Source organism: Malus sylvestris, chromosome 2, assembly GCF_916048215.2.
Source record: "Malus sylvestris chromosome 2, drMalSylv7.2, whole genome shotgun sequence".
Classification (NCBI taxonomy): Eukaryota; Viridiplantae; Streptophyta; class Magnoliopsida; order Rosales; family Rosaceae; genus Malus; species Malus sylvestris.
The window spans coordinates 37,363,257-37,383,636 of NC_062261.1; the positions used below are offsets into that span (position 1 = coordinate 37,363,257).

The 20,380-nt window shown below is 38.1% G+C and overlaps 1 pseudogene; it reads left to right on the forward strand.

The window, feature by feature from the left end:
- The first annotated feature begins 2,510 nt into the window (after window positions 1-2,510).
- LOC126605371 (linoleate 13S-lipoxygenase 2-1, chloroplastic-like) lies at window positions 2,511-6,426 on the forward strand (annotated as a pseudogene).
- The last annotated feature ends 13,954 nt before the right edge of the window (window positions 6,427-20,380 follow it).

Sequence of the window (20,380 nt, forward strand, 5' to 3'; positions counted from 1 at the left end):
CATACATATTAAGTCGTACCAAAGAATAAAATAAAATAAAATAAAATAAAATATAGTTTTACCTATAATTTCCTGTTATTTTCGTTTCTTTTATATTGGAAAATTGAAGTCCATGATATTTGACATTGTGATCTCTTTCAATAGAATCGAAATAACTCTAAACCGATTTGGCATCTTAATTATTTGTTGCTCTAGCTAGAAACGTTTAGAGTATACTTGAGTGCATTCATTTTACCTTGTGTGAGATGAAAGAGATTTCATGTGGTTAGAGTGATTCTCTCATTTTCTCTTTCACTGTTTCACAAAAACAATCAAACCGTGAAACAATTTCTAATCTGGCTAACTTTTTGCGAGGATGATTTTCAAATGGTGATATTTAAATTGAACGGTTCGGATCATAAAAATTTATTGCAGAGTAGACCCAAACGAGTAGTTAACATTATATATATATAAACTTACCGGTTAGTACTACTACTTGCATATATACATGTTAACATAATTCAGTCATACCAAAGAATAAAAGATAAAAAAAATAAAAGATAGTTTTAACCTATAATTCTCTTCTTTTTGTTTCTTTTATATTGAAAATTGAAGTCCAATATTTGAATTTGTGATCTCTATCACTAGAATGGAAACTAACTCTAACCGATTTGGCATCTTAATTATTAGTTGCGCTAGCTAGAACCATTATATTTGCGGGTCCTGATTATGAGTTTTTAGTCTCTAATCATTAAATGATAAAGATGCTTACATAAAATTAATTAAATTAAAAATAAAATAAAAACATAAGGAGTAAAAAAAAAAAAAAAAAAAAAAATCTATAAATGTGAGAGAGGAAGAAACACAACCATCCCTCTCCGCTAGCAACCAGAACCCAATAACAACAATAGTCCTACATAAGCAAGAAGAGATCTAAGATATTCCATTAATTCATTTGTTATCTGTGTCGAATTATCATTGAGACAAGCTGAATGCCCACTATCAACAACACCGATATTGTCCCCAACTTGGTAATTATTACCTGCACAATCCGTCAGGTATAAAGTTGTATCACAAAAGGCATCGGTATTAGTTGGAGTGGGGTTGAGATATTTAAACTCTTCTTGTCACAAAGATATTGTCAATGTAGGATATTCCAACACAGCCCCTTACGTGAGCCAAGAGGACGTGGGTCACGTGAGATATCCATACATCGACAACCACATGGAGCCAAGAGGACTCACCCTACACGTGGGGCCAAGGGGACCCACTCATCACGTGGTAGTACAGTATGGGCCCGTTCCTTGGTGGTGGGGATACCATGTCAAATTATCAGAGAGAAAGGGTAGAAGGCCCACTACCAACAACACCGATGTTGTCTTCAACTTGGTAATTACCACTTGCACGATCTGTCAACTGTAGAGTTTTATCATAAAATGCCTTGGTATTAGTTGGAGCGGGATTAAGATATTTAAACTTTTCTTTTCATAGAAATACGGTTGATGTGAGATATTTCAACAATCTTAAGTTTTGAACAAGAAATTAACTGGAAAAAAAGGTTACGAAACGAGCATCACAAGGTGCCCCTCAAATAAAATTATTTGAGGATCCCTCAATGGAAGGGGACTCTCACTCTGTATATAATAAATTGAAAGGTGTGATATCTACACACCATTTTTTACTTCTCACACATCTTTTTAATTTTTGACCGTCGGATTGGATGAATTGAAGAAGATCAAAGGACAAAAATTAATAAGGGGCGTGTGAGAAGTAAAAAGAGATGTGTGGATAGCACACTCCTATGTTGAAACTGTAATACTTTGGATCGATCGTGTAGCCTTGTAAATCGAAATTTTTTCAGAATCCATTCATTAGAAAATTAATTTACATTTCGAAAATGGTTGGAGTCTATTTAAAAGAAAATTCAGTCAAGTTTTTCATACCTTGGCTTGAATCTTGCACGCTCTTTCTTTTAATGTGTTAGTGTTAATCATGAACTTCACATGTAGCTGTTTGTCATCATTATATTCAAATGTAATTACAGAAATATCATCGTTTTCTAATTCTTGTAGAGACGGGGTTGGAGAAGGAAGCAATGAAGGGGTATGTCCATAAACTGAGCCAAAAAGGGGACGAGGTGAGATATGAGAGTAAATTCAGCATCCCTGCAGATTTTGGGGAGGTTGGAGCAGTTCGGGTAGAGAATGAAAACCATAAGAAGATGTTCATCTATAGCATAGACCTCAGCGGCTTCACAAATGGCTCTGTAAATTTTCCATGTAATTCATGGGCTCATTCCAAGTTGGACAGCCTGCACAAGAGAATTTTTTTCACTACCAAGGTCCTATATTTTATCCTCAATGCTGGTGCTTAAATTTTTTGTAAATAAGCTGTCCAAAATAAACAGAGTTGGCCCATTTTACAAAATACGAACTCTCCTGTCCACCAAAATCCACGACTTAGTCAATTTAAATTACGTACGTAAAAAGCTCTACCCCCTGGTGGTTGCCGGTTGGCGGTGTGGTGGCTGCTATGGCAGCGGATATTGTGTAATTGGTCTTAGTGTTAGGGTTTTTGTTTTGGGTTTCATAGAACCAACTGTTGCTATTCTAAACACTTACTTCCTTAGTCTTGCGTTCTATGATCTGCATGATTTCCTCTATGAATTTTTTTCCCAATCAAACCTGATGAATGAGAAGTTGTGACTTGTGACCCACCTATTACGGGTGGAGTGTGATTTCCACTATATATGAAATAAAAGCCCTTCCCTTTTCTTTTCCACCAAGAAGAAAAAAAAAAAACAAAAAAAACTTGTATTGCTGAGATTCATTTGAAACTTGAGTACAATATTATCTGATTTGCTAATCTATGAGCAAAATGGAGCAGTCTTACCTGCCCTCAGAGACACCAAGTGGGTTGAAGAGGTTAAGAGAACTAGAGCTGGAAAATTTGCGAGGAAATGGACAAGGAGAAAGAAAAACATCCGATAGGATTTACGATTATGATACATACAATGATATTGGGGATCCGGATACCAAAGCTGAATTGATTAGGCCTGTCCTTGGCGGCAAACAGCACCCGTACCCCAGGCGCTGCAGAACAGGACGGCCACGCTCCAAAACGGGTAACCCTTTTCCATATTTTGGTCAATAAAAGCTAAGAAGGGTAACTAATTTATAAAAAATATTGTTTAGACACACAAAATTGGTTTCAGTGCTGACACACCTACTAGAGGTGGACTTTATCAGTGCAGCAATGAAACCAGTTTTGTGTCTAAATAACATTACTGATTATAAAGTCGTAAAATCCGCCAACAAGTAGGAAGAGAGAAAGTGGTGCAAAGGAGATTTATATGTATTACAAAAATTGTGTGATTCTGAATTTTTAACACATTAACATTTTTTTCCCCTCTATTTTAGTGATATGCTAATTTAATCTAACTACAAGGGATAGAGAAAGGGGATCTAACTTGGGCGCAAAGTGTTTTATCTTCTAATTATACGACCCCTGTGTTATGTTGCAGAAACATATTTTTTATTGTAAAACTGTGAGAGTTAGTAACTGTGTCAATATTACAGACCCCTTATCAGAAAAAAGAAGCAGCAGTGTGTATGTACCAAGAGGTGAAGCGTTTGCAGAGATGAAACAACTAACATTCTCGATAAAGGCCCTCAAATCAGTGTTGCACGCATTGGTTCCTACACTTGAGATGACGCTTATTAATCCAGACTTGGGATTTCCATACTTCACAGCCATAGATTCACTGTTTAATGAAGGTGTCACATTGCCTAAGTAAAAAACTGGTGGCTTTTTTCAGACAATTGTCCCAAGGCTAGTCAAGACTATTATTGATGGACAAGACGATCTTTTGCTCTTCGAGACCCCTGAAATGCTTGATCGTATGCCTCCCTGGACTTATCTTTCATACATAAAAAGATATATGTGTGTGTGTCTGTCTGTTTGCACAAGTAGAACTATAAAAGAATTATCCTCTTTTAAAGAAAAGAAAATGTCTGATTGTGGGGCACATTCGGTAATGTAAATGCAGATAGTTACCTAATCTCTTGATTATGCTATCGTCTTTTGTAGGTGATAAATTTTCTTGGTTTAGAGATGAAGAATTTTCCCGCCAAACTCTAGCTGGTCTTAATCCATATAGTATAGAGCTAGTAACGGTACGCTTTCCTTTTTTATTTGCTAACACAATTCAATTCTATTCTTTCACTTCATAAAGAAAACCGAGTTAACCTGCATTTCCCTCTGAACCCGTCTTCCTTGGAGAACAAGCTAAACAATGAACTCCTCTGGATGCAGGAATGGCCACTGAAAAGTAAACTTGACCCTGAAATTTATGGCCCACCTGAATCATTGATCACCACAGAATTGGTAGAGAAAGAGATCAAAGGTTGTATGACTGTCAATGAGGTAACACATAAATACCAACACTCCAATCTCTTTTTCATTTCTTGCTCTTTAAGTGGATGAGTTTCTTTCCCCACTGTTTTATAAAACTTTAAATCGTTTTAATTGTGTGTGTGTGTGTGTACCTTTATTTTCTGTATGAGAAAGTCTACTTGAACTTGCAATACAGGCCTTAGAAGGAAAAAGGATCTTTATTTTGGATTATCATGATTTGTACATGCCTTTTGTGAACAAAGTAAGAGAGATTGAAGGGACAACGTTGTATGGTTCTCGAACACTATTCTTCCTCACTGAGGACGGAACATTGAGACCTGTCACCATTGAACTCACCCGGCCACCCGTTGGTGACAAGCCACAATGGAAACAAGCATTCACCCCAACTTGGGATGCAACCGGTCGGTGGCTGTGGAGGCTCGCTAAAGCCCATGTTTGTGCTCATGATACTGGCTATCATCAGCTTGTTATCCACTGGTAAGAAAATATGTGCCTCAGTCATGCCCCTTCCAACTCAAGCATGGATCTAATGTTACTAAGATTTTTGGAGTCAACAATTGTGTGACTAAATCGTGGGTGGGTACTTGTTTGCACTTATATTTTCATAGGCTTAGGACTCATTGTTGCACGGAGCCGTATATAATTGCAGCTAATCGACAATTAAGTGCAATGCATCCCATCTATCGACTTCTACATTCTCATTTTCGATATACAATGGAAATCAATGCTCTGGCTCGAGAAAGCCTCATTAATGCCGGTGGAATCATTGAGAGCAGTTTCTCACCAGGAAAGTACTCCCTTCAGCTTCGTTCGGTTGCTTATGACCAACTTTGGCGTTTTGATATGGAAGCTTTGCCAGCAGATCTCATCAGAAGGTATTTTACATGATAAAACAAAGAGTAGTAATGCCATTAAGAGTTTAGACACAAAAATGACACTGTCATCGACACACTTTCTAATACAGGCTGGTCCCAGATATATTAGTAAGGTCTACTTGAGCTTGTGTCTGAATACCCACTATTGTTAAACAAATATAAGACTTATCCAAGCTTTTTACACGAATGAATTCTGGATAGAGGAATGAAAATTCATCTACTAAATAATCACTAATGTTTAATTTCAGGGGAATGGCAGTTGAGGATCCTACCGCTGAGCACGGTCTGAAGCTAACAGTTGAAGACTACCCATTTGCAAATGATGGTCTTATTTTGTGGGATGCCATTAAGGGATGGGTGAGTGACTATGTGAACCACTATTATCCAGACCCAACTCTTGTTGTGTCTGATGAGGAGCTTCAAAGTTGGTGGACAGAAGTTAGAACCAAGGGCCATGCAGACAAGAAAGACGAGCCATGGTGGCCTGTTTTAAAAACCCCAGAAAATTTGATTCACATTTTGACAACCATAATTTGGGTAACAGCTGGTCATCATGCAGCTGTGAACTTTGGCCAGTACATGTATGCTGGATACTTCCCCAACCGACCTTCAATCGCTCGAACCAACATGCCAACTGAAGATCCATCTGAAGAGGTTTTCCAGAACTTTTTGAGGAAACCAGAAATGGCACTGCAGATGTGTTTTCCCACACAGGTTCAAGCAACAAAGGTGATGGCTGTCTTAGATGTGTTATCGAATCATTCACCAGATGAGGAATACATTGGTGAGAATATGGAGCCATCTTGGGCTGAAAATCCTGTCATAAAGGCTGCATTCGAGCGTTTTAATGGCAACTTGAAGAAGATAGGAGGAATTATCGATGGGAGGAATACCAATCTAAACTTGAAAAACAGAGTTGGAGCTGGGGTTGTTCCGTATGAGCTTTTAAAGCCATTTTCAACTCCTGGGGTCACAGGAATGGGAATTCCATATAGTATCTCCATCTGAATTTGATGAATTTGATGTTGTAATAGTTGTAAAAATATCCAGCGGTTAATTTCATATGTATCAATAACACGGATATTTAAGACAAAACTGCTTTGGGTCTGCCAAGTTGGCAGCTCTCCTTATGCCGCATCGTAAAACACAATTCGTTGAAAACACCAACAACAACAACAACAACAACAAAGCCTTTTCCCACTAAGTGGGGTCGGCTATATGAATCCTAGAACGCCATTGCGCTCGGTTTTGTATCATGTCCTCCGTTAGATCCAAGTACTCTAAGTCTTTTCTTAGAGTCTCTTCCAAAGTTTTCCTAGGTCTTCCTCTACCCCTTCGGCCCTGAACCTCTGTCCAGTAGTGACATCTTTGAACCGGAGCGTCAGTAGGCCTTCTTTGCACATGTCCAAATCACCGGAACCGATTTTCTCTCATCTTTCCTTCAATTTCGGCTACTTCTACTTTACCTCGGATATCCTCATTCCCAATCTTATCCTTTCTCGTGTGCCCACACATCCCACGAAGCATCCTCATCTCCGCCACACCCATTTTTTGTACGTGTTGATGCTTCACCACCCAACATTCTGTGTCATACAACATCGCTGGCCTTATTGCCGTCCTATAAAATTTTCCCTTGAGCTTCAGTGACCTATGACGGTCACACAACATGCCGGATGCACTCTTACACTTCATCCATCCAGCTTGTATTCTATGGTTGAGATCTCCATCTAATTCTCCGTTCTCTTGCACGATAAATCTTAGGTAGCGAAAACGGTCGCTTTTTGTGATCTTCGCTAAATTGCTCCGGTCATTAGTATGGATAAGTATATAAATGGATAGAGATAGGAAAGCGAACACAAGATGTACGTGATTCACCCAGATTGGCTATGTCCACGGAATAGAGGAGTTCTCATTAATTGTGAAGGGTTTACACAAGTACATAGGTTCAAGCTCTCCTTTAGTGAGTACAAGTGAATGATTTAGTACAAATGACATTAGGAAATATTGTGGGAGAATGATCTCGTAATCATGAAACTTCTAAGTATCAGAGTGTGGTATCGTCTTGACTTGCCTTATCTGTCTCATAGGTAGATGGGGCATCTTCTCTGGAAGTACTCTTCCTCCATCCAGGGGTGGTATCTTTAACTGGTGGAGATGCACAAGGTAATGTATCAATTTCACTTGACGCTTACTTGTAGTTTCAGGCTTGGTCAAGCGCGATACAAACCATGTAGTAGGAGTCCCCCAAGTCGCCGAGCTAGGGGATCTGCTGAAAGAGGTGACAGACAAGGTAAGCAATCATAGCTCCGGCTGATTGTTCACAGTCTCCCTATCTTGCAGGCAGCATGAAGGATAAAGAGAAGAAAATGAGAAGAGATGATATGGGATACTTTTGCTTTTGAAGAAGTAACTTTCCACAGGCTTATTCTTGAACTGAGCTGGAGGGTTTTCTGGTTTCCTCCAGAGTATAAGGCCGACTGAAGAATTTGAGGGTCAAAACAAGTCCATCAAATCTAGAGTACGTTCGACCCTGCTGATATGGGATACTTTTGCTTTGACAGAGTAATGGATGTATCGGCACGTGTGCTGTTACGCTTGTCTCCACATGCTTCCTTGTATCCTTCTCCCTTGCCCTATCTGTTCCTCAGGCAGATGCGGTATCTTCCCTGGAAGCATAAGATGTTGAAGATGAGTCCTCGAGAGCAATGTCAGGTAAGTAATCAGGTAAGGGGTTCCAGGCAGTCAGTTCTTGGCTGGAAGCTTGATTCCAAGTACTGACTAATTGCTCTCTTTCTCCTTGTCTTGCAGGTAAGAACAAGGTCAAAGGAAAAGACAGGGAAAAAGCATGATATGGGATACTCTTGCTTTTAACCCTGATGATATGAGATATTCTTGCTCTAGTATAGCTTGTTTGCAGAGGTATTATCGGGGGGAAAGAAAGCTGAATATTTCGAAAGGCTTCGTTGGGAGTGCCCTCTCAGATATGAGGAAGGGTTGAGCATTTTTGCAGGTCTGCCTGTCCGTTGGGGATGGAGGTCGACATATATAGGAGTCTCCTTAACAACAAGTAGTAATGCTATTCCTTTACCCTACTTGGTCATAGCACAGTAGTGGGAGCTGTCAGCTTCACATGTTTTAACGTTGTCAGAGCACTTTGAAAAAGTGGTTTGTGGTATCTGGAAAGCTGATGTTGCGTGTGAAGATTACAGACAGCTTTATCCAAGGAGATCCGGCTCTTGAAGTTGGGAAAGTGTTGCCTCTTCGGTTTTCGAACAAGCAATCCTATCGGGGATCTGGCTCTCGAGATTCGGAGAACGATGCCTCTTCGATTTTTGAGAAAGCAATCATGCTGGGGGTCTGGCTCTCGAGATTCGGAGAGCGGTGGCTCTTCGATTTTTGGGAAAGTAATCATGTTGGGAGTCTGACTCTCGAGATTCGGAGGGCGGTGCCTCTTCGATTTTGGAGCAAGCAATCTTGTTGGGAGTGTTTTCTCGAATGTGAGTGAAGGTTGGGCATGTTTGCTAGTCTACCTTGCCACGAAGCACAGAGGTTGACACACAGGGACTTTCCAATTATCCAGCAATGGTACTGTTCCTTTACCCTCTTCGATTTTTGAGAAAGTAGGCATGTTGGGAGTCTGGCTCTCGAGATTCGGAGGACGGTGCCTCTTCGATTTTGGAGCAAGCAATCTTGTTGGGAGTGTTTTCTCGAATGTGATTAAAGGTTGGGCATGTTTGCTAGTCTACCTTGCCACGAAGCATAGAGGTTGACACACAGAGACTTTCCAATTATCCAGTGGTGGTACTGTTCCTTTACCCTTGTGGGTAATAATATGGTAGCTAGGCCTTCAAAATTTATGTGTCTAAACTTTGTTAGTGTTGTTTCTTTGCTATTCTTTTACCCTTCTTGGTCAGAGCGATGTAGTGGGAGCTGCAAGCTTCACGTGTTCAACTTTGGCAGAGAACTTTGGCAAAGTTATCTATGGTACCCATGAGCTACTGTTGCGTGTGGGAAGTGGGTGACTGAACAGTAAGACTCATGTGCTTTCTACTTCACCAGAAGTCTTCGACCGAATGCCCATAATTTCCGCAAAGCTGAGTGTGCGTGTGACAGGTGCTGACAAGGCTGGAAAAGTAGGTGCCTCTTCGATTTCTGAGATCGGCCCTCGTGGTCTCTGAGCAGCCCAGCTTTTGAGAAAGCAAGCGCCTCTTCGATTTCTGAGATCGGCCTTCGTGGTCTTTGCGCAGCCCAGCTTTTGAGAAAGCAAACGCCTCTTCGATTTCTGAGATCGACCCTCGTGGTATCTGAGCAGCCTTGCTTTTGAGAAAGCAAACGCCTCTTCGATTTCTGAAGCTCCGTCGAGTGCAGATTTTTATAGAGGCTGGCATTAAGTTCCAAAACACCCTTGAATCTCCACCAGTAGAAGCTCCATTCTTGCACTTCTAAGATCTTGATTTGTCCGACCTCTTCTCTCTTCAACACCTTTGAAAATGTCTGGCCCCTCCGACCGTCGTTTTGACTTGAACCTTGTTGAAGAGGCAGCCCCGCCTTCTCCTGACAACATATGGCGTCCATCATTCGTCTCCCCTACTGGTCCTCTTACCGTTGGGGATTCCGTGATGAAGAATGATATGACCGCTGCGGTGGTGGCCAAGAACCTTCTCACTCCCAAAGATAACAGACTACTTTCCAAACGGTCTGATGAGTTAGCTGTTAAGGATTCTCTGGCTCTCAGTGTTCAGTGTGCAGGTTCTGTGTCTAATATGGCCCAACGCCTATTTGCTCGAACCCGCCAAGTTGAATCATTGGCGGCTGAAGTGATGAGTCTCAAACAGGAGATTAGAGGGCTCAAGCATGAGAATAAACAGTTGCACCGGCTCGCACATGACTATGCTACAAACATGAAGAGGAAGCTTGACCAGATGAAGGAATCTGATGGTCAGGTTTTACTTGATCATCAGAGATTTGTGGGTTTATTCCAAAGGCATTTATTGCCTTCGTCTTCTGGGGCTGTACCGCGTAATGAAGCTCCAAATGATCAACCTCTGATGCCTCCTCCTTCTAGGGTTCTGTCCAGTACTGAGGCTCCGAATGATCCCCCTCCGGTGCCTTCTCTTTCTGGGGCTCTACCGACTGCTGAGACTTCTCCTAAGCAACCTTTGTGAAGGCTCCCTCTTGTTTGTTTATTTTGACTTATGTATATGTACATATTTGTAGCTTATCGGGGATATCAATAAATAAGCTTTCCTTCATTTCAACGTATTGTGTTAAATACACCAAAGCCTTCTTCGCTAAGTTCTTTGAATTTTCTTTTGTTGAAGCTTTGTGAGTGGAACATGTAGGTTGAGGTAGTGTTCCTTTAATTTCCTGAGTGAGGAAAACTTCTCGGTTGGAGACTTGGAAAATCCAAGTCACTGAGTGGGATCGGCTATATGAATCTTAGAACGCCATTGTGCTCGGTCCTGTGTCATGTCATTCGTTAGATCCAAGTACTCTAAGTCTTTTCTTAGGGTCTCTTCCAAAGTTTTCCTAGGTCTTCCTCTACCCCTTCGGCCCTGAACCTCTGTCCTATAGTCGCATCTTCTAATCGGAGCGTCAGTAGGCCTTCTTTGCACATGTCCAAACCACCGTAACCGATTTTCTCTCATCTTTCCTTCAATTTCGGCTACTCTTACTTTACCCCAGATATCCTCATTCCTAATCTTATCCTTTCTCGTGTGCCCACACATCTAACGAAGCATCCTTATCTCCGCTACACCCATTTTGTGTACGTGTTGATGCTTCACCGCCCAACATTCTGTGCCATACAGCATCGCCGGCCTTATTGCCGTCCTATAAAATTTTCCCTTGAGCTTCAGTGGCATACGGCGGTCACACAACACGCCGGATGCACTCTTCCACTTCATCCATCCAGCTTGTATTCTATGGTTGAGATCTCCATCTAATTCTCCGTTCTTTTGCAAGATAGATCCTAGGTAACGAAAACGGTCGCTCTTTGGTATTTCTTGATCTCCGATCCTCACCCCTAACTCGTTTTGGCCTCCATTTGCACTGAACTTGCACTCCATATATTCTGTCTTTGATCGGCTTAGGCGAAGACCTTTAGATTCCAACTCTTCTCTCCAAAGGTTAAGCTTTGCATTTACCAATTCCTGAGTTTCATCTATCAACACTATATCGTCTGCGAAAAGCATACACCAAGGAATATCATCTTGAATATGTCCTGTTAACTCATCCATTACCAACGCAAAAAGGTAAGGACTCAAGGATGAGCCTTGATGTAATCCTACAGTTATGGGAAAGCTTTCAGTTTGTCCTTCATGAGTTCTTACGGCAGTCTTTGCTCCTTCATACATATCCTTTATAGCTTGGATATATGCTACTCGTACTCATTTCTTCTTTAAAATCCTCCAAAGAATGTCTCTTGGGACCCTATCATACGCTTTCTCCAAATCTATAAAGACCATGTGTAAATCCTTTTTCCCATCTCTATATCTTTCCATCAATCTTCGTAAGAGATAGATTGCCTCCATGGTTGAGCGCCCTGGCATGAACCCGAATTGGTTGTCCGAAACCCGTGTCTCTTGCCTCAATCTATGCTCAATGACTCTCTCCCAGAGCTTCATTGTATGACTCATTAGCTTAATACCTCTATAGTTCATGCAATTTTGTACGTCGCCCTTATTCTTGTAGATAGGCACCAAAGTGCTCGTTCGCCACTCATTTGGCATCTTCTTCGTTTTCAAAATCCTATTGAAAAGGTCAGTGAGCCATGTTATACCTGTCTCTCCCAAAACTTTCCACACTTCGATTGGTATATCGTCTGGGCCTATTGCTTTTCTATGCTTCATCTTCTTCAAAGCTACAACCACTTATTCCTTCCGGATTCGACGATAAAAAGAGTAGTTTCTACACTTTTCTGAGTTACTCAACTCCCCTAAAGAAGCACTCCTTTCATGTCCTTCATTGAAAAGATTATGAAAATAACCTCTCCATCTGTCTTTAACCCTTCATTGTGTTGAATCCATTCCACCTCTCAAAACCAAAAAATTTCCGAAGCCACCCACAATGGTCACCGACGATGATGCCGATGTGGCGGATTCAACTACGGAGAGAGAGCGCAATATAATACGATCTAATCTTCAACTGCAACTGCAACTGCAAGCAATCACAGGTTTGATAGATAGTTAATTACTACTAATCTAGTTTCATACCTCCAGTGCAATCTTCGACAAAATTCTCTTTCTTTATAGAGACTGCTGATGAACATAACATATTACAGAAAAATGAAATACGAAGACAAACAAAAAACAAATAATAGAAAAAAGAATAAAATAGGAACATTAGAAATTTGCTTGTGGAACTTGGCGAATTGTGTTTTACCGATATGCTTGGCAAAACCTTGCTTTTGGAGCTTGTTAGCGCCGACCTTGACCCCAGTAAGCACTAGTACTACTTGTGCCTATCCGAAATTAACTTCATTAATTCATACAAAGAGAAAATTAAGGGAAAAAAATAAAACGTAGTTCGAATTAAGCCAGTTTTTTAGTTCTACTTTACAACTGATCTCTACAAAAGGTTAAACTGACCGACCTCCTAGAACAAATTGGAGACTAATAGTCCCACTAGAAAAAGTTATAGTCGGTAGTTCTAACAAGGTCTTAATTAAGTGCATCGTACGTGAAATCTGATCAGAGTTTTGGCGTAAAAAAAGGCACATGCATGGAAGTGCAGTAAGCAAAAAGATGCAGTTGCACTGCAAAAGTTCACAAAAAATGCTTCAATAATCATGTTCCTTATTTTGTTTATATGAATGAATTTCCTAGCTAGCTCAGTTTTTCATCATTGAATTATAAGTTGAGTGATCGACCTGATTGAAATATGATATCTAATTGAATGGTGTTATATTGTTTATATGATTGAACTTCCTAACTAATCCATTGAAACCATGCACAGGGGGCTTATTTAAGGCTGTTCAAGGATTTATGTCAACTTCAAAAATCCTTGTACGGCTTATGTCAACTTCAAAAATCCTTGTACAGCTTTCAACAAGTCCCTCATGCATGATTTTAGCGGATCAGTTCCATCTTATTGCATATTAGTTTTCGACAGAGTCAAGCTAATTCGTCTTTTTTATTTATCAGCATGCCTCTTACACCATTTATTTATACAGGCGGCAGTTCTCCGGAGCTTCTTACTCAATTTACCGCTCTTCTTGCACAACATTTTTATATCAAAGATTTGGGTCCTGTCGGTTATATTTTAAGCCTCCAGTTTCATCGTGTCTTCTGGTATTCACATTAATTAACTGAAGTATGCTCATGATCTTCTTCAGAAATTTGGCATGGTTTCCTGTAAGCTTGCTTCCACGCCTTTAGATATCTCTCAGGGTATCTGAAGCGTCCCTCCTTGCTTCTCCTACTTCTTGTCACGATTTACTTGGCTCTTTACAGTATCTTACTTTAACTTGTCCTGACATATCCTTTATTGTCAATATTGTTGCTCAGTTCATGTGTCCTCATCGTACGACTCATATGATTAATGCTGCCAAATTGATTAGAATAGAGTTAGTTAATTCGTAATCTTTTCCGCAATCATAGGAATGTAATTTTCTATTTTAATTATTTTAGGATTCCTTTCTTATATGGTTTTATCAAACCTATATCTATTGTAAATATTGTATCAAATTAACCAAGGAGTCATATTTCTACACCCACATCGATCATATGAAAAAATAATATACAATTACTAAATACATAAAAGTTTCGACAAAAAAAAAAAAAAAATACATGAGAGTTTCCACCTCTATTATCACCCATGCCTTTTAATAAAATCCAACACCTAGCAATAAGTAGTTAAATTAGAACATCAATTATATTAATGGTGGACCTGCATTGACCTACAAAGTTTAACACTGTTGTCGTAGTGTTTTAGTTGCTAAATAATTTCATATCATAAATAAGCAGCTCACTTTGTACCTTCCTTTTTTTATATACATTATAAATCTTTCGTTATTCCAGTGTTATTGATTGTAGTGATGAGGTATTTTGATCCATATTTGGTTTTTGAATTTCTTAGACCAAATATCTTTTAGATATTTGATTTAACTACTTTCTACATTTTTAATTAATTATTAAGTTCAATTACACAAAGGGAATTTGTAAAGTCTAGTCTTAAGTGTTTAGTTTTTTTTGTTGTCAAATATTGTATTTGTGTACCACATGCTCAATTTAGTTTTAGACTACATTCTCTGATTATGGGCTATTGCTGTTGCTAGGTTTAATCGTTCAAGGACGCAACTCACTTCACTTTAAAAGGTTTGGTCATGCATGTGCATTTCATGTCTATATTCTTGGTGCATTCTGTTTAGTGTTGTTGTCTAGTCAGAATTGCTTGCTGCTTCCCAGCTGGCTAAGCTAGCTGGGCACGCAAATTAAGAGCTGCCCACATAGGCTTCCTTACAACTTTTGCTGATGGTCAGATCTCAGCCCTTAATCTTTTCTTATCAATTTGTGCTACGACAAGTGTCCTTGGTAGGTGAAAAACAAATTGATGCTTTTGGGATTAAGATCCTCAGTTAGGGTTGTTTGGTTTTGGGGTTTCTAGGTTCAAATCTGTCTAGAGAAAAGATAAAGAAAGAAAGAGCATTTATGCTTCTACCTTCTTCCTCCTCCTCATTTATGAAACCCTAGTTACAAAACCAAGTTCATGCATTAAACACCTAATCATTGTATACTAGGGTTGCATTGTTTTAAGGTTTTGCATTAAGTTCTTGATCTGGTTTTCAAGCTTTAAGTAAATTCGTTTTTAGACCAAGCTTTTGGATTCAAGTTAGATTATTCCTTCAATTGTTTGACTAGAAAATCTGACTAGTCATTTGAATCGAGATTTTATATGCATATTATAACATCATATCATTTCGTGATTTGAGTTGATATCGGTGCCATAAGGTGAAAAGCTCAGGAGGAGCTGCCACTTCATGAAGACCGAAGGAGTTCATCTCGTGTAAGGCAAGGTTGCACAAAGGTAAAGTTGCTCCGTAGATAGGGATCTAGGAATTGAGCTTGTGTGGTTTTGTATGAACCTTGTTTACATTGGTGGATTGGACTCAGTGGAGAGTCCCAGGTTTTTTAACCTAGATGTGAGTTTTTTCGGCTAAAAATATCTTGTGTCCAAAGTTCTTTTATTTGTGTCACATATCTCACATACATATACATGTTACATGTATTACTTGAATAGTTAATTAGTATGTGCTCACAATCATGCTCACATGATACATTAATAACTTGGAATGAACTGAGGCCTTGCTGACTAGGATAGTTTTGGGTACTTGTAATTGGTTATTGAATCTTTGATTCATTGATTAACAAATCTATCTTAGCTGACTAGCGGACTTGACTAGTCAGTCTAGTATAGTATAATTTTTATTTAAAGGATATTTCATCTGGTACCAATTTCAGAACTGTTATTAGCACTTTAAAAATCTCATTCTACACTCCTCACAAGTGCATTTTTCTTTCTAATTATAGAAAGTTTGGAGTGCAAAATGAGATTTTTGGAGTGCCAATAACAATTCTCTTACACAAATTGTTGTTATGATTAATTTACTAATTAAATTCAAAAGATAACAGACTCCTAAATTATTGCAAAGAAGATCTCGTTAAGTTATGTCCCATTAATTAATATATTTCAAAAGAAAAAACCAATAAAATTTCTATAAAAAACAAAAAAAATTGAATTGCGGGTGCAAAAAACAACAGTACTTTTTAATATAAAAAAACAGTGATATTTTAAACGTACCATTGTACTTTAAATGATATTACATAGATGACACACACATACACACAAATATGGATGCACATAAATATTAAAAAAGGAAAAATTAGGTTCACATCCTTCTTTTTGTTACTCCATTGATTAAAATCCTATTCATTTTCAATTTTTTGTCAAGGTCCTTGGGTATTAATAATATCATTCATTTATTGAATAATAAAATATTTTTATTTTTAAATATATTCCTTTAATGTTAAAAATGTTACAATTAGTATATTTATATTTATGGTTAAATTTTTTTATCATATATTTTTATTTTTAGTTTGTACCTATTTTTAATTTGTACCAATTTTCTTTTCATTTTGAATTTGTACCCATATTTTACTTTCTTTTTGTGCCCATATTTTTTAAAGTTTTATTTGTATTTGTTCCCATGTGTATACCATCACGTGACATTGTATTTTTAATCAATGATAGAAAAATTACATATGGTATATTTATGTTTTAAGCCTAAACTTTGTATCATATATTTATATTTTTAGTTTGTACCCACTTTTAATTTGCAACATTTTTTTTTAAATTTGTAGTATTTTCTTTTTAGTTTTATTCTGTACCCATGTATTAATTTCTTTTAGCGCCTATATTTTTAAAAATTCATTTGTATTCATAATTTTTAATCTTTTATCTGTACCCTAATTTATTTCTAATGTACCCATTCTTCTTTATTAATGTACCACTTTGTTATATGTGAAATGTACCAATTTTTTTAACACTATTGACACACCTCGATCGAGATCAAGGCATGATGGCCGTCACGTGAGAGTGACGTAGCCATGTGTACAGTGCGGAAGCAATAAAGATAAGAATTATAAGAATAATTAAGAACCAAATTACTAGAGTGCACTACTAAACAGAAGATGATAGGAGTTAGTTACAACAGTAAACACTCATAATCAGAGCATAATAAGTCTAGGTGCAGTCCAGTAAAACAAGTACTAGTTACACAGTATCAGGAATGTCCTACTATTAATCAAATGAGTCAGAACAACCGACAATCCCGAGCCACCAACAACAAGCTTACTTAGAACCTGGAGGGGCGCAAAACAGAAAACGTGAGTGGACAAAAACAAATGTTTTACAAAATCATTTCATTTATCAATATACTAACCCCTCGCTGTAACACATGTATAATTTTCCCATAATCAATATATAAGTACACACACACACACACACACACACACACACACACACACACACATATATATATATATATATATATATATATATATATATATCTGAAATCATAACAATTCAATTCATGCTTCACATAATCATATTCATATGTATGCCATGCCAAAATATAACAAAGTAAACAATCGAAGTAAGAATGATTTCATAGAAACATGATATGTTAGTCGGTACCCATGAGGTGGTCTGTACAGCTGAATTCATAGCTCAAAAGTCACTCTGGCCGGAGTCACTACAATGACCTATACGACAATATACTGCACATAAGTCGGAACCACTAAAGAGGGTCTGTACGACAAGATTGGGTGAAATATAATTATGCTCAACTCTATTCTCTCATAATAGCCGGGCGATAAATCGCTAGTCACCTGCGAGTCGAAACCATGAATAAGGTCTGTACGACAAGACTGTGCATTTAAGTTGGATCCAATATGAGCATATAGTGCGGGAGGTGACGTAAATAAACAGGCATGTACCTCATATCTCAGGCTAATTCACAATCACCCTAGGTACTGTTTTATGAGCTCAACATTACTTAATCACATATCACATCATCGATAATTCACACAACCAAACATAACTTACCTGAACTCACCTGTGCCTCCACACCACATTTATTTATATGCAACCATGAAATGCATATTCAGAATATAAAAGCATTTGGCATATTATTTCAAAGCATATTTTCCTTAAAAAAATACATTTCTGGGAAATATATCAAGTATATAGATATATACTGAAAACAAAAGCCCACTCACTGGTATGTTGAAAGGTCGTAGCCCCTGAGTCGCCTGTGGATACACTTGTCCTCGGGATAGGCCTCACCTATATGCGAATTAACTATAAAAACGTTAATTTAAAGCACGTATACAAAATTAGCTAATAACTTCTCATATATTGCTCAATTTGGGTATATGAATATACCACAGTGATCTACACAACTCCACGGACCTACCCAAATTTTCAAAATAATTTTCTGACCCCGCATGCGCCGAACAAGGCACGGCAATACGCGCGGCCATGCGCAGGGGATCCTGACGGATCCTTCAACGGCGTCAGGAATATTCCTCGGAATATTCCGTTAAATCCTAACGGTAACCGTCAATCATAACTGGCAGCGTGAGAATATTCCGTCATACTTGACGGAATATTCCTTCACCTCCTACCTCCAGCTCCGGCGACCATCGCCAGCCGGAAACTGGGCAAAACTTCAAACTCACTATTCTCCTTCGTTTCTTCACCATTTTTCATGCAATTAGTACCAAAATGAAGCTAATAACATGTAGAATCACCTTATACTACTTTTAAGCCTTGAATTCCACTAGAATCTACCTGAGGAAGCTCGATTATCTGGTCGACTTTGAAAAGCTTCGATCTTGGCCCTCCGACGTCCAAACCCTTCCAATGAACTACCCTAAGGCTCATGAGGACCTCTTTAAGCCTTCTATGTACTTAGAATTCCCTGAAATGCAAGGTTTAACTTGTGCATGAACAGTGCACAAAATCGGGGTTAGTGTTTCTCGGGTTTCCGACACATTCGCATCCAAACAAGGGTATCAATAGACTCAGGAGGTTACAATGAACAAGGACCTTACCATTAAAGCTTCGATCCGTGCTCGAGGGGGAGCTTTATGTCTTGTCCGTACGTAAGGGAATGAGAGAGAAAGTCTGAGAGAGAAGAGAGGATACATGAGAGGAGAGATAGTGAGTATTGTGTGTGTGAGTTCCACGTGGTCACCAACCAACCAAGGAAAAATATCAAGTCTCCAAAACAAGTTACACACACACTACAACATAACGTTCAAAGGTTAGAACCGTCATTTCACACTGTCGGAAATCAATTATTCGGGACGGGCTGTGACAACTATGAATACATTCTTTTGCCATTTATTATTTCTTATTTTTACATAGTTTTTATCCATTTATTCAATCAAAATATTTGAATTTTTTTTATTGTAACCGTTTCTAATAGTATTATAATGATGGATTTTAAATTTATAGGATTATAAATCTCATAAAATATCAAACAATTAATGTCAAAACTATAAAAATATAAATATTAATAGAAATATAATGAGGTGTACAAAGTCAAGGGACCTTGATCAAACTTTGAATACTATTAAGGTTTTAATAAAAAAATGTTAAGGATTAAGGACCACATCCAAAATATCCTATTAAAAAATTACGTAACGATAATTTGGTACATTGGTATTGTATATGATCCAAATTTGTGTACAAATTAGTATTTTGGTATGTTAGGCAATTTTTTTAGATACGTATTAAGCTACTGATACCTTATATTATCATATTTTAATATGTAAAAAGCTAAGGGCTCATTATGTGTAACCCTAATGTTGCATGATCTATTGCATTTCATATATTCTTTCAAACTTATTACTTTGTTTTGTTGTTTGATATTTGGTAAGTATTTAACGTCATTTTCTTTTGTTCTTTCATTTGTATATAGTCTGTCATACATTTTTGTGACTATATCCATATAAGAACTGCAAACTGAGTTGAGCTAAGATCCAATTAGATTGTGGTTATCATTTGGCATACATAAAGAAAATATTTGAAGTCCTTTATAAGACAAGGCATATAAAAGAACTTAACATGGATCTTAATCCCATCCATGACACAATCTTCCGATTAGAAGCTCAGTTTACTTGTGGTGCAAGCTTACATTCTAACAACAACATCATTCAACTTTTATGTCGATATTAACCAACCAAGGCACGCTGGGTACAACAAATAACGCATTTAAAAGAGCATGATGCCTCCTTAAGGGGTTCAAAGACACTAAATTGACAATCGTGGCACGCCTGATACAACAATTAACTCATTTAAAAGAGCTTGACGCCTCCTTAATGTGGTCAAATGCATTTTAAACTGACAATAGTTACAAACATTCACATGGAAAATTGTGTACCACAATAATAAACATCAGATTAATCAATTCTACACCCACATCGATCATAAGACAAAATAATATACAATTAAAAATATATATGAAAGTTTTCATTCCTAACATCACTGGTTCCTTTTGTGATAAAACTCAACACCTAGCAATAGATGGTTAAATTGAAACA